The 15350-nt window shown below is 48.9% G+C and overlaps 1 long non-coding RNA gene across 1 annotated transcript in view; it reads right to left on the reverse strand.

Moving 5' to 3' along the window:
- The window catches only part of LOC144163104 (uncharacterized), a 350313-nt gene that overhangs the window by 78217 nt on the left and 256746 nt on the right, over window positions 1-15350 (reverse strand). The gene's annotated exons all lie outside the window — the stretch shown is intronic.

Genomic DNA, 15350 nt, shown 5'->3' on the forward strand with positions numbered 1-15350 from the left:
ACAACGGCGAATCAAACTGAACGCAGCGGCCACTTCACCCGCGGAGTACGATCGTGTAGCCGCCTCCTCGTCCGGACGATCTTCGCCACTCGAGCTATCGGCCTGGGCTCCTGCGACCGCAGCTACGATATCCTCGTCACCGAGGCTCGCAACAGCCTAGACATTGGTGTCAGCGTTCACGAAGTCGTCGGTAGACACTCCGGCTGGAACAGCAGCCGGGAAAGGGACGACAACTCACGAAACGTGTCGCCCATGCACACGTCGTCGTCGTCGGCGTCTTCGCAAGCTTCGGAAAGTTCGGCCGTCACAAAGCGTGCTTTCCGGAAGCAGTTGGCCACGGTCTCCTTCTTCATGCCGTTCCAAGCGCCTGCCATCATATGTATGGCCCCCAGTCGGGGCATCCCTACCTCGCACTGCCACATTTTCCAGGTTTAGCATACCGGGCTCCGTCCGCTAACAGTACGGCGGCCGGTAGCGGGGCCCAACTGGGCAAGCGCAAATTCGTTCCGGTAGGGGGGATTAGTTCCGCGAGCCAGTCTTCGCCATGCCCGCGCATTCCTTACATCCTCCTCAACCCTCAACCTTAATCGGGGGTGCAGCGACCGCCGAAGAGCACCTTCCAGCTCGCGCGGCGTTCGATATACCCAATGTAGGGGAAAATACGGTTCGATATAAATGTACGAATTCCTATACTTTTACACACACTTTTCAAGGGGATAATTTATGAGTTCGATATAGACAATAATTCGATATACCCGTGTTCGACTGTATATATATATATATATATATATATATATATATATAGGGAGTAGTAGAACTTTGAAGATGGTAGAGAACACAAGAGAAGAAAAACTTCGAACAAGGTAAAAGCACGATTGTGGCCTACGTTTCAGCAAAGAGAACTTGCTTTCCTCAGAAAGCAAGTTCTCTTTGCTGAAACGTAGGCCACAATCGTGCTTTTACCTTGTTCGAAGTTTTTCTTCTCTTATATATATATATATATATATATATATATATATATAAATCTAGAGAAAGATAAACTCACAAAGCGCGCAGAAATAGTATAAGTAAAGAGTCGGATACACAGCAAGAACAATAACAAACAATGTTTACTTACGTAGCGGCAACGGGACTTGCCTTCATCAGAGTAAAGTGACATGATTTTGCTTATACTATACTTATACTATACTCTTTACTTATACTATATATATATATATATATATATATATATATATATATATATATATATATATATATATATAAATCTAGAGAAAGATAAACTCAAAAAGCGCGCAGAAATAGTATAAGTAAAGAGTCGGATACACAGCAAGAACAATAACAAACAAGGTTTACTTACGTAGCGGCAACAGGACTTGCCATCATCAGAGTAAAGTTACATGGTTTTGATGCAACTTTACTCTGATGAAGGCAAGTCCCGTTGCCGCTACGTAAGTAAACCTTGTTTGTTATTGTTCTTCCTGGGTATCCGACTCTTTACTTATACTATATATATATATATAACAAAGGTGCACTGTAGCACACCTTCTGCACCTATATAAGCGTGCGTTCTTCTAGGTTGTATGTTACTCAGATGCAGACCGGTCCTCCAGTCGAAACGTCAGTAAACCACTGTATTTGTTTTTAGTCGTGAGTCAACCGTTTCCTCATATATATATATATATATATATATATATATATATATATATATATATATATATATATATATATACAGAAAGAAATGCCGGCAGTCTACAACGCCAAAGAAGGCATAGAGGAATGGTTAGACTTCTTTTTACCAGTCGTGACGTTACATTATTTTTTTTGTTAATTACGTGAGAAACAAGGAAAAACACGCGCCCAGAGTGGGCACCGAACCCACGCCTTCCGATTACATCTCGAATGCCTTACCAATTCGGCTATCTGGGCGACTGTGTTCTCCTTCACTTTCTGGGGTATTTATATTTACTACAACTGTATCTGACTCTTGAGGGTGGTAGCCAGCGCCACTCAGACTAGCTGGGGAGAAGGGGACCTTCTTTTCAATCCCCGGCGCGTGATGCGAACGTCTACAGCCTGTCATAAGCGGGTAACTGGCGGGAAACCCTCTTATGCTAACTTGGCATCAAGGCTACCAGAATCGAGGCCCTCGCTAAGCTTTCGCACGAAAACAGGGACATCGCTCGAGCTTGCCCGCAACAAAGCCGCCACTGCTACCGGCACAACGAACTAGTAGCTGCAGTCGCCTCCCTACCCTTCTTCAGGTGCTCTTCGTTCACCGCTCGCTCCGAAGACGGGGCACACGCTCACGCGAAGCACTGAACTGCGCTTGAACTGCTTCGGGCCGTCGTCACACAGCTTGGGATAGCAGCGGAGCGGACCAGCCAGGCCTGCGTTAGGCCTAGCCCGTCCCCGACCCCGCGCGCACGCCATGGCTGCTGCGCCCGCAGTACCTCACGACGAGATGAACACCCACGGAGACGCCCCGGCGGTTATGGACTACGAGGGCGACGACGTCACCACCGAATTCGAGACCAACGAACGGACTCTACCTCCACAACGCGAGCACGACCGGACACACGAGACAGAGACGGAGTTCGACGACGGCTGGATCACCGCGGGGAGGAGGCTTCGGCGCCGCGCCGCAGCACCCCTCGGTAAGCCGGCCGCTCCTTTTTCTCCTGCAGCCTCGCAGCCTCGAGGTGCAGATAGCTTCGTTAAGAAAGTGACTGCCAGACTTAGCAGAGCGGCGCGCATGCCCGTGGCGCTACCGAGTCGCGAGACCAAGATTATTATACGTCCGCGCGGCGGGCTTAACGTAGCAAAAACGGAGGCCACGCGCCTCATGTCAGCCATTTTCGCAGCAGCCGGGGTTACCATGCATGAATCCAGAATAGACACTAATTGTACGAATCCGACTCAGAACATCATAGTGATCAGCACGCCCGACGAGGGTCGCGCTCGTAGCTACGTGCAAATTAGGCAGCTTCGCATAGGCAACGCCGAGTACGAGACCTTCGCGTACGTGTCCGCCCCGGACGGCACAATAAAGGGAATCATTAGAGGCATAGACACTACGGAGACGCATCAGGATCTACAGAACAACATCGTAAACGAGACCAACCCCTTGGCACAAGAGGCCCACAAAATAGGAAACACCACCACGGTTATCGTGGCATTCGAGGGATCTAAAGTACCTAATTCGATCAAGTACGGCGCCATGATAGTGCGGTGTAGCCTGTACAAACAGCACCACGAGTTCTGTCGGTGCTGCGGGGAACTAGGGCATCGGGCGGACGTGTGTCCGAACCCGGAGACTAAAGTGTGCCTTGCGTGTGGGAGACGCGAGCCGGAGCCAAACCACGAGGCCACGTGTAAGCCCCGTTGCAAGCTCTGCAACGGGGCTCACGCAGCGGGAGCCACGGGCTGCCTCAGCCGGTTCAAGGTGCCCCACGTGGTACTCCAAAGGCGAGGGGCAAAAGAGCAACAGCGAAAAGAGGCCAACTAGCAGCCGCCGCAAAAGACAGTGGAAACCTTCCCACAGCTGCAATCGAGAGTGCAATCCTGGTGCTCCACGTTTCTATCAGCGAGCGAATGGTTCATGTGCTCTAAGGGTTCGCAGTGCATGCGCCATTCTTGTGGCGGGGGGCTTCAATGCTCCGCGCTGTGAATGGGGATGCCAGTCGTAAAGTAAGCTTGTTCGTGGGGCTTTTCAGCACTTTACTCCTGCTTTACGCTCCTTAACGACATTGCTAGCCAGACAGGCCGTTGCATCCACGCCCATATACCCCCATATGTATTCACTCGACTTGTCGTGGTGGCTTCCCCAAGAGCAATCCCAACAGACATTCAGGCTGTTGGACCGACAGCAAATCCGGAAATTCGGCATATCGGTCTGTTGGTCTGATGGCAGTTTGATGGTCTAATTGCAGCCTGTTGGCTTGATGGCAGCCTGTTGGCTTGATGGCAGTCTGTTGGTCTGAATGCAGTCTGTTGGTGAAGCTATGGGTCCAATGACGAGATTGACTTAGGACACATGCTGTGAGGTGTGGAACTGGTTTACAAGTTTGGCAAGCATCTAGGCCTTTTAGTAAAATAAAAATGGAAAAGTTCATTTTGTGCTACTCACTCATTTATTTGTGCTGCATGTCGCTCGAGCTTTTGCGAAAGGTGCTTTCGCACCACCTTTAGCGTGGCTTCAGTGGGCTCCGCAGACACAGTCCTGGCCACATAGATCTGAAAAAGAGCTGTAGATAGATAGACTAATTAAGGATTCAATGACCTCGTGAACAAAAGACAATGTGGTAAAAGGGTAACAAATATTGCCAAACAGGTTGCCTGTAAAAAGCAACACTCTGGGGAATAAACTAATACCCTGCAGCTTTTTTGCTTGTAAGCTAACACATACTGGGCCCGCAGCAAACCATTATTCATGAATGGCATTCAGACACATTGTCAGACCATTTATTGTGCCAGAAGTATTATATTAGGGGATGCTTGCTTTTGCTAATTATGAGTTAGCTATGAGTTCTGATGTCAGATATCACATGCAATACCTTTCAGGGACGCGACCTTCTCTGGTGTCACGGCTGGTTTGGGCTTCGTTTTCCCTTGCGACTTGCTCTTGTTGGAAAGCGTCCCAGCCACGCTCCTGTCTGGCACCTGCTCCGCCGTCCAAAAAGTATTTGCCGCAAACCGACAAAACATCAAATCAGTTGAAGCCCGGAACATTGTGCCCCAGGCATCCTTGCACAGCCAAGTGTCGCAACCTGCATACAGCTGCGACCCAAAAAGAAAAAAGAGGCAGCAATGACATGTAGCTATACACAAATACTGGAGCAGAAAATTGAAGTAGCTACTTGATATTTATGCCTGTATCCATTATAACACAAACGATTTTAGAACAATGGTCCAATTTGTGAGGTTGGTGTGCAATGTAGGCAATGATGGAAAGCTGTGCACCCTTGTCTACGGTTACGTGCAACTTTGCAAGGGTGCTTGTAGAGCATTCCGTGAAGCTGACAAATAGCATGAGCTAATCCATCAATGCTAATTGGCCAACAGAACACATTAGAACACCCTCACCCAGGCTTTAGCCTGTAGTAGCGTAAGCTGGTTTCCGTGAAATGGGCCTCTGGAGCACGTGCTCACTCGAGCACTACATGACAAAAAGAAGACGATGTCACGCATAAGTGCAATTTCCTTTTCCAGATATGTCGCTTTGGTGGAGTGATACACGGTATGAGCTGTTGCAACAATGAAACATAGGTCACTGACCAAGTCAAAAAAGCCGTTTGACATTTCGGTACCCATACGGGTACCTTGTTCACAATGAGCATGTGCTGTGAAAAACGAAGCTATAAATTGGCCATTAGGCGGTGCAATTATTTCGCATAGATATGCTGCAGGTAGCCGCCCGTTCTGTTGATAGTGTCGGGCATCGTCTCAATGATGAGGGACTCAAGCAGCAATCGAGAAGAAAGATTGCCCTTGGTTTTCAGTACTTTCGCCTCGTCCCATGCGACCAAGTGTCCCATCTTACACTGATCTGCCAGTGCGCTCGTTTTTGCATGGCCCTTGTTCACTTCGTTCCGGTGCTGCATTAATCTTCTGAGCAGATTGCATGTTTCGCCAATGTACACTGATTTGCATTCGGCGCACGGAATTTAATAAACACCACCTGGAAGCTTGGAGCGTGACAGGGGGTCTTTCACGCTGACAATTTCAGAACGTAGCTTGCTAGTGGGCACGTGCACGATGTGCACACTGTGTTTCTTGAAAATGCGTGCAAAAGCTTGATTGATGTGTAGGACGAGAATTGCAGCACGTTTTGACGCAGGCCTTGTGGACGCTTCTGCCTGCTAATGTCAATGCGGATTCCTGCTTGTCGCCCTCTTCGCTTCTTTTTGAATACAGTGCTTTAGGCAGCCACAAGGTTGCATCAAAACGTGCAGCAATTACCTACGTCCCACACATCAGTGAAGCTCTCGCACGCATTTTCAAGAAACGCAGTGCATACATCGTGCATGTGCCCACTAGCAAGCTGTGTTCTGACATTGTCAGCGTGAAAGACCCCCTCTTACGCTCCAAGCTTCCAGGTGTTGTTTATTAGATTCCGTGCACCGAATGCAAATCAGTGTACATTGGCGAAACGGGCAATCTGCACAGAAGATTAACGCAGCACTAGAACGAAGTGAACAAGGGCCATGCAAAAACAAGTGCACTAGAAGAGCACTGTGAGAGGACGGCACACGTGGTCGACTGGAACAAGGCGAAATTACTGACAACTGAGTGCAATCTATCTTCTCGATTACTGCTCGAGTCCCTCATCGTTCAGACGACGCACAACAGTATCAACATAATGGATGGCAATCTGCACCATATCTATGCGAACTCAGGGCGCCGCGTAATGTCCAATATATAGCTTCGTTTTCCGCGGCACATGCTCACCGTGAACAAGCACCAAAACGTTAAATGGCTTTCTTGACTTGGTCAGTGACCTACGCTTCATCATTGCAATAATGCTTTTACGTGCCTACACGGAATTCCGTCAAGCACTAGACTACACTACATGAGCCATTGCCGTTCTTAACCTGCACCAGAGTATATAACCTTTCACTACTGCTATGAGATAGACCCATAAACGCACTTCAATATGGCCTTTATAATTAGCTTTTGGAAACATATTGTATGGCTGTTATGTATAATTTCACCTTTATGTTGCACCTGCTACAGCAGTAGGTAATATTCCAAAGACACGAAAAAAAAACGGCGGTTTAACACGCCAAAGCTACACTTGTGATATGGGGAGCACTGTAGGGGAAGGCTTCGCATTAATTTTGAACACCTGGGTATTTTTGTGCGCACCGAAATCTCGACACACGGGCATCCTCACGTGTTGCCTCCACCTGAAAAGCGGCCACACCAAGCGGTATCTAACCGACATACGCTACTCGGCTCCCAGAGCTCGGGCCCTGGCCTCACTTGCAAGTGAGGCCAGGCCGAACTTTTTTCAAAGCTGGGCTGCACCACCCCCGTGTACAACTGCAGTGGTCGCCAACGAACTTTGGCGGTCGCTAAACCAGTTTATGGAGGATGCAGAAGCTCCTTCCGCCGGTTCCCGGCTCGGACACACTGCCAGAACCACAGCCCGTCACGACCGAAGCCAGTGATCAAACGACGAAACGTTTACCTCTTTTTTTCTTTCACAGCAGCCTTAGATTGGCTTCAAAATGTAAAATAAACGTTCAACAACAAGAACTCCACAGCACGCCACCCTAGCCACTGCAGTTGGTTAAACATATGAAATAAAGCGAGTTTTGGAGTACAAATGAAAATATTAATCACACGTCTTATTTTCCCAATCCATCTACATTTCCAAATCTACCATGCAATGCAATCCCCCCTCCCCTACCAGCCTACCAAAACACCTTTGTCTCAAGAGGTAATGAGGCTGTTGTTAATGAAGTAAGTATTTACAATTCAAGACTTGCCACCGTTAAAGTCATGCACTTTGTTTTAGAGATAAGCGACATTAGCCATTTGCAGCACCAGGAGTTAATTTTGTTAAGATCAGATTGAAAGCATTGACGGTAGTAGTTGAAAGAAATTGTGTGATAAATTACAACATCGTCTGCAAATAGACCTACATGAGAGGATATGCAACATGGAAGATAGACAGGACCAATCAAACTGCCTGGGTGGACAACAAAAGTGGTACAAGCAGAAGAAGTATATAGTTGTTAGGAAAAGTAAACTGCATTCGAGGAGAATGAAAATCTTTCGCTCAAGTGAGGACATTAGGGTGAAGTTTGAGTAGTAGTATGTGGTGTGCAATGCGATTGAATGCTTTAGAAAAATTGAGAAAAACTACCGCAGTTTGTAAGCCTGTGTCAATGGATCAATGTAGATCATGAACAAATACTGAAAATTGTGTTTCTCAAGCAACCCTTGTGAAAACAGTGGTGATATTCGAATGTGATATTGTGATTTTATAAATAATTAGCGACTCGAGAGTGGATGAAATGTTCCCTGACCTTGCATTTGGTGCTTGTTAGGGAAATTTAATGGCGAAGTACCATCTCCTGATTTAAAGATTGGTGCTACCTCGACTATCCTCCAATAATTGAGAATAGTGCCTGTCATGAGAGACTGCGAAAAAAGTGCTATCGGAAATCTACAGACTGCGGGATGTACTTTTCGGTATAGTGTGATTAATACCAGTATGATCTGAAGTAGACAAAATTGTAAGCTTACTTAAAATAGAAAGTAGTTCCACACCAGTTTGTATTGCAAGTTCAAAACCATATCAAAAGATCCTAAATGTTTGCTTGGCTTTATTACATACGAATACGTGCTTCAGAGTCAGTTCAATTTCTCTTCTTGCCCTTTAGTCATCGGCCACAGATTCTTTTCAATATCTCTGCTAAGCAATGACACGCTCCAAACGCACAGCGCTGCTTCATGAAAATGTTTCAAATAACCAGAGGTCACAGCACTGCTAACAGGTATACTTCATGGCAGGTTCCAAAACATGCAATAACTAACCTGAAAGTACATAATTGGTGGGTACACCGATATGGCAGCAGTGCCTGGACCGATGTGTCGAGCAAATGTGCTGGCTTTTGAACGGTTGGTCCAAGCGGCCAGATGATGGATGAAGGAATGACTATTCCTGGCGGCAAAGCGTACGGAGCACCAACGAAAGGCCAGGCAGTACTTGGGTACAGGGTCGGTTGGCCAGGGGAGGTCCTGGCAAAGCCTTTGAAACTGGACTGAAAGGCAGCCGACCCAGGACAGCCAGCAGCAGCACCTGCAGGCGCATAATCTGTGAGTGTGCTGACACTTGTTGAAATACAAGAGCACACACAAAGCACGAATGCTTACATCATAAAGACAGTAACCTCCAAGGCACTAATAAGAACATTCCCGTAACACCCAAAGTGAAATTTTGGTCACAGTAAGAATGTATTTATTAGACCCGCAGGTACTGGGAGTGCGGTATGCATGATATATGCAAAGCTCACTGCTAAGCTAATTTGCATAGAACGCATGCTAGCAGCCCGTCTGTATCCCTTGCTTTCAATCGGAACTGGTGTGTGATAGTTGAGGCTCCTCCATTTCAATGTCTGACTTGTCTCTGCACGTTCCATTCTCCAATATAAATCAGGTTGAGTGAGTGCCTACAGCTTTCTTGTTAGTCTCTGTATGGCCTGCGGTTTTGCGAAAATGGGAACTTGCGAATTCGCTCAATTTTCTTCACTTATTTAAACAATACATATGCCTCTGATATCGAGCCCCATACTTCCCGCGAGCTACTCTGACGAAATCGGCAGGCGCCTCGTAGGCGTTGTGAAATCTCCCCCACTACCCCGAGGCTATGCTAATTCCCTGCGAGGCCACATGCACGCATTTCACCTTCAATTTCCACGTATGTGAATTCTATGCCTCTATGAACTCTTGGAAGGGCGTCGTCATATTTGTGCCGGACTCGTGAAGCTCGGCAACGTCAGGCGTCGTGAAATCGCCGCGCTCGCTCGCTGGCGCGCGGCTCGAACTCTCTCACCGTTTCCTGCCCTTGCATACTATTTTCTCCCCCTTGCACTTTGTAAATTCTCATCTGTTTAACTACACCTCCTGCGTCCTCATATCTTGCCTGCTTTTCTTTATGTTTATGTTGCCAAGTTTATGTTGCCAAACAAGTTTATGTTGCCATTATGTACAAAGGCTCCTGGGCCCCTGTCAAGCTGCTCAATGCAGCTTTTAGCCCAGGAGACCATCCAGAACAACACTTCTGTGTATCTGGTAAATAAAATTTGGCTTGACTTGACTTGACAACTCCGCCAGAACCCGGTCGACGCGTACGCTGTCGGGGCGCGTTGGCGGGCGAATACGGCAATTTCACGGCGCTGTTGCCGTGCTTCACGGACACTGCGATGCGTACGGTCGCAACGACGGCAGCCGGTCTCGCGAGCACAATAGCTGCGAAGCGCACTTCACGGAATTCGGGTAGGGGGGAAGACTTCACAACACCTACGAGACGCCGGCCACGGAATCAAGTGTACGCTTTTTCGCATGCGCTTCCAGGGAACCTCCTGTTCATGTTATTTCTTGGTACACCGCGGGTATTCACGAAGGAGGACTAATCACAGCGTCGTGCCACTCACGCGAAATTGCGACTGCGATCTGCAGCCGCAAAGGCACTGTTTGACAGACAAATAAACGAACGCCCCGGTGTTGAAGAGCCTTGCGTGATGTGAAATAATTAGCAGCCGTGTACTACAGCGCGAGCATCGTACCCAAGGTCTAGCTTCAGCGTAAATGTATGCTGACTTCTGCGGAAACGGTGGACTGGGCGCCAAACAAGCATGCTAAATCACGTAGGCTCTCAGAGCAAATGAGATGGGGGTCTAGTGAACCACTGACCCATAAACAACAGAACTCGTTCCAACCAAATGCAGAATAATAAAAAATGCGTACTTACCCAAACAAAAACAATGTTTCCAACGTACAATTCTCCTTCACTGTCGTCTTCATCTCGCGGACACCAACACGCTTTGTTCGGACGCAATGTCATCCACTTTTGACGCGCAGTATTTTATGCGACGATGATCGTTCTTTCCGGGTCCCCATGTTCAACACACGCGTAGGTTGGAAGGGTAGACATCACCCATAAAGCTTTTATAACGATGATTTCAGCTTGAAATAGATAAAACTGAAGCAATCGCGCCAACAACCACTCAGCACAAAATGCCATGAACACACAAAAAGTGAGAGATAGTTGCCAGACTTCAATGGCAGCACCTGTGTAGCTATCTCGGCGGGCGGTCAGGTAGCGCCTAAAACAACTGTATACTTACGTAAGTTGTCAACGAATATTGTCGCTTGTGTATAGTTTACGCTGCATTTTTGAAATTCTGGCTGTCCTAATGCTTGTTTCTCACGCACCGATCTTGCAGACGATGCCATATTGCTAGCGCTGCAAGCGATTGAGCCAAAGCTCCCTTATCTGACTCGAGAAAAGCTATCGCAGGTCAACCCGACCTTTTCTGCGGAAGCCACGGTAGCCACGAATGAAATGGAATGTGCCGTTAGAATTCTGGCGTTGATAACGCTTGTTTGTCCGGCACCATCTTGCAGACAAGCAACGTTGCGCTAATACTACAAGCGATGTCACTCCTGGCATGTCAGGCGCATCAAACCCGTTGTGTAAAACGACTGCTAACAATGCGAAAACCTCCGAGTTTGTAACAAGTGGGGATAATGCAAGGCAATATTAGAAAGCGACCGAAGAATGTGGTGGCGGCGACGTAATAGGTACAGCAAACAGGTACTGTGGACGGCAGCTACGAGCGAAAAAGATTTGACAGGGGCCGGCCCCGGCGGCCTGCGCAAAAAAGGAAGATAGAACACCTGCATACACGCCCTCGAAGAAAGTTGTACAGCCGATTCAGTTTGTTGTTGATGAAGAGCAACTGAGGCTGCAGCAACAAACGATTGTGCTTGCCGCGGTATGAGCCAAAGCCTATCTTGGCATCGTTATGTTATCGTCCGTCTGACTTACTTATTGAAGGGAAAAATCAGGACACAAACCTTGACGTCTAGCGTCTATGCCAGACATAGGCGCTGCTGTTTAGGCCCTAAAATACACTTTGAGGGCGTCTGTCGGTTCTGTCTGATGGCGCGCTCGCGCCGCTGATTACCAACAAGGCGTCTGTTGGCGTTCACTGATCGTGTTGGCGAGCCGGTAAACGCCATCACGGTTAAGCTCGCTGTTGGAAGACTAGGCTACTGGGACGATAGAGTGCCGACAGAACTTCTTATTGGGCCCACAGGCGTGCTGTCAGCCCAACAAGAAAGTCTTGTTGGACTTTTTGTCCGGGTGGGTACGCAAACCGTCTCCCTGCAACGCGAATTGGACTGCTGGGTCAGCGATCACCATCCATTTTCCCTCGGTCTCATTCCTGAGTCAACGGGTCGCCTTCGCCGCCGGTGCACAGTGGAAAACGGGGATGCATCCGGTCCACCCTCAACGCTTCTCTTCCAGCGACCATCCCGGACACCAACGATCTGCTTCGCCGTGTCCTCACAGGCGCCTCCCAGCATTCGTGCAAGGAGGCCCGCCAAAGGCCCAAAATCTCTAGCTCCTACCACTCTGGGCCAAACATAAGCTGCTGAAGTAATTGCCACACGGGACCCTTCGTCCATACCAGCCAGGCTCCAGTTTCAGAGGGTCACCGCTGCTACCAGACGGCACAATAAAGGACTGTCCAGGTAGCGCTGGCTTGACTGGTGCTCCTCTCTCGGTCCATCACCTTCAACTGCGTCTGTCTGGCGCACGTTTCGCGCCATGAAATTCCGCAGTCGCCCTCCGGAAGCAGCAGTCACCGTTTGTATTTTAAAATCAAGGATCCGGAACATTTTGCCTCCGACGTTGCCCCGGACTTGCTTCCTGCCTTTGAAGTTGTGCCAGTAGCAAAGACAATTCTGCTCCCTCTGCCGAACAGTGTAGGCGTACCGCCAACTCATCATGCGAATTCGAAAATCCAGTCAATATTCAAAATGGCTGAATTCTTGGCCGCGATGAATCAAGATAAACTGCGGACTTTTTCGGGTCCCTACGGCATTTCTAGGTGGACAAAAATATGGACGACCTAGCTCTCACGATGCTTCTGGACTGTGTAAATCGGGTGTGGCTATCTGGTCAACTCCCTGAATCTTTGCTTGGGGCGGCTATTGTACCCATCCCAAAATCCGGGAAACCACCACATGAACTTCAATACTTGCGCCCCATCGTCTTGACATCTACGTTGTGCAATATCTAAGAGCGAATGTTTGCCACATGTCTTCAAAGGTGACTTGACACTTTTGAATGCTACCATCCGGAGCAAATCAGATTCAGGCCGCATTTTGGTACCGAGGATATGGCTTGGAATATCTGTGATCTATGGTTTTAAGGGGGCGGCGTTCTCGCCGTGTGAAGACTGTGCTAGCTATGGACGTATGCAAGGCGTAAGGCAACGTTAGTCGCACTGCCATCTTACAGGTTCTAAGTTGTCTTCGTCTCCCAGAAAAAGTATTTGACTTTGTGGTACACTTCCTTCAACACCGCTCTTTTTCTATGCGCATCAACTGTGAAAGTTCCGGCTCCTTTACAAGATTACGCGGCGCACTACAACGGTCTGTTCTGTCTCAGCTAGTTTTTAACATCACCTTTGTACCGCAAACCTGGCACCTTGCAACTATTCAAGACCTGTAATTCATCATGTACGCGTATAACACGACTGCATCGAGAGTCCATCGAGAACTGTCGCGACATGCCTCCAGCTAGCGTTAATAGACTGCCAGAAATCGTGTGAGTATGCGGGCCTCACCCTCTCTAAAGAGCAAGCTGCTGCACTTCCCGCAACCAACGCTTGTGGGCGCCGCTCCATTTCATTATTTCCAACCGCACTGCACATGAATGGGACCGCCATTCCCATTGTTGGACGCCTGCGGGTTCTGGGATCGGGGATATCGGCCTCGGAGTTGGCTGCGAAATGGCTCAGATCTGCTTGACAGAAAGCCTGACAAATGCTCCACCTTGTTCGCCACATCTCTCAGAAGTCTGGCGGGGCCTGCTCGACGATTTCCTGCCTCCTATTGAGCTCCGTACTAAACCCAAGGCTCGTGTACCATCCACAGTTCCACCACATGACGCAAGCGGACTGGGATCAGCTGGAAACGATTTACAGGGCCGCCATGCGCATCATTACTGGCCTCCCCCATCTAACGCCAATTCCACAGCCAAAAGCACAAGTCTGGCTAACACCAGATAAAATCATTCATCAGCGTCATTTCGCAGGACTGCCGAAACGTGTAGTTCCAGAGGCAGCAGCTTTTGCGTGTAAAATTGCAAGCCTCCAGATACGATGCCAGCCTTCATCGTGGCCGCCTGGCTGGACCACCGGGTGACGGATAACAAGCTTTTGACAAGGCTACATCTCCGTACCTCTGGCCTTCATCAGCAACCAGATGCCGTCCTTCATCTACGTGACTGGCCGGCTGCGACCCAACCACTCATTGCCCAGGTGTTTCTCGACGCCGGGGCATACGAATGCCTCGTCACACTTCTTTGACGTGTCAACCTTCCCTAAACCAAACCTACGCGTACGAGATCCACCATGCTTCACCTAGCCGGTTATCCGAACTTACTGCAATTCGGGGTGTACTGCAGGCGCTTGCATCGACCTCGCCTAGTGGGGTAATGATGGAACATCTCACTAACTCAGCTGGAGCGATTAGGAATTTACGTCGCGTTGCAGGGTGTACAAGCCTAGCTGCTGCATGCATTCACGTGATTATGGACAATTACACTTGCCCGCCCATGTTTTGTGGATTTTCGGTGACATTCTTCCTGCCAACACCGTGACGAATCACGCTTTTTACCGAAGAGACCTCCAACGGCCTTCACCACTTCTTCCAGAGTGCACCATAGAACTGCTGGTGAACAAGGAGAACCTCCACCGTGCCACGCGTGCTCTACTTCCGCCGCGTGGAACTGACGTCACGAGTGGTCTCGTTCGCTGGGAGGAGGTCCTGCTGCAATCCTCGATGTGGGGTGGCGTTATCCCCACCAGGTAAGTCCTAGGCATGCGCGCCATCACGCGCCGTTTGCAAAAACCTGCCCCGTCTGCGTGCCTCATTCATCAGAAGCTGACGTAGAACACCAGTTGTTTACTGGCCCAGGTTTTAGAAAAGGCCGAATTCAATACCTCCAAGAAACAGGGCTCAATCCTTGCAGACCCCGACATCGTAGGCGTTGGATTAGGGAGCTCCAGCAGCGGTCTATTCTTTCATTCTTGTGTGAGTTGGGTGCGATGTTTTACCTTTCAAAGCTGTTCTCATCCCGTATGGCAAACTTTCGCCAAACAAGTGTCATACCCGCAGCATCGACACCAGGATGCCCTTTATAGAAGAAAGCAGATGTCTCTTCCCCCATATGTACGAACATATTTCTTATATGTACTGGTATGTACTCCACCGTTGTCACCTCCATCAATGTATGTATATTGCGGGAACAATACCTCTCTCGTTGACATCAAACCGCTACTGTTCAGTCTGACCTAAGAACATTCTTCGCCTTCGAGCTTTCTTATTTCACGCCTACATCGAAGTAATTGTCTTCCCCTACTCTTGGTCTCGTCTCTCGGCATGCCAGCTTTACAGCCTGCTTGCTGGGCGTGCCTTCGCGAGCATGTCTAACTAACAGCGTGCCTGCTTGCCGTAGTGCCAGCGGGCCGATTCATTAAGGAGATTGATACCGCGAAGCTCCATCCGGTCTATCAGACCCGCCGTAGTGGAGGGCTCCGGAT

The sequence above is a fragment of the Haemaphysalis longicornis genome, unplaced genomic scaffold (assembly GCF_048455015.1).
Source record: "Haemaphysalis longicornis isolate Haplotype H1 unplaced genomic scaffold, Haemaphysalis longicornis Haplotype H1 scaffold_12, whole genome shotgun sequence".
Lineage (NCBI taxonomy): Eukaryota > Metazoa > Arthropoda > Arachnida > Ixodida > Ixodidae > Haemaphysalis > Haemaphysalis longicornis.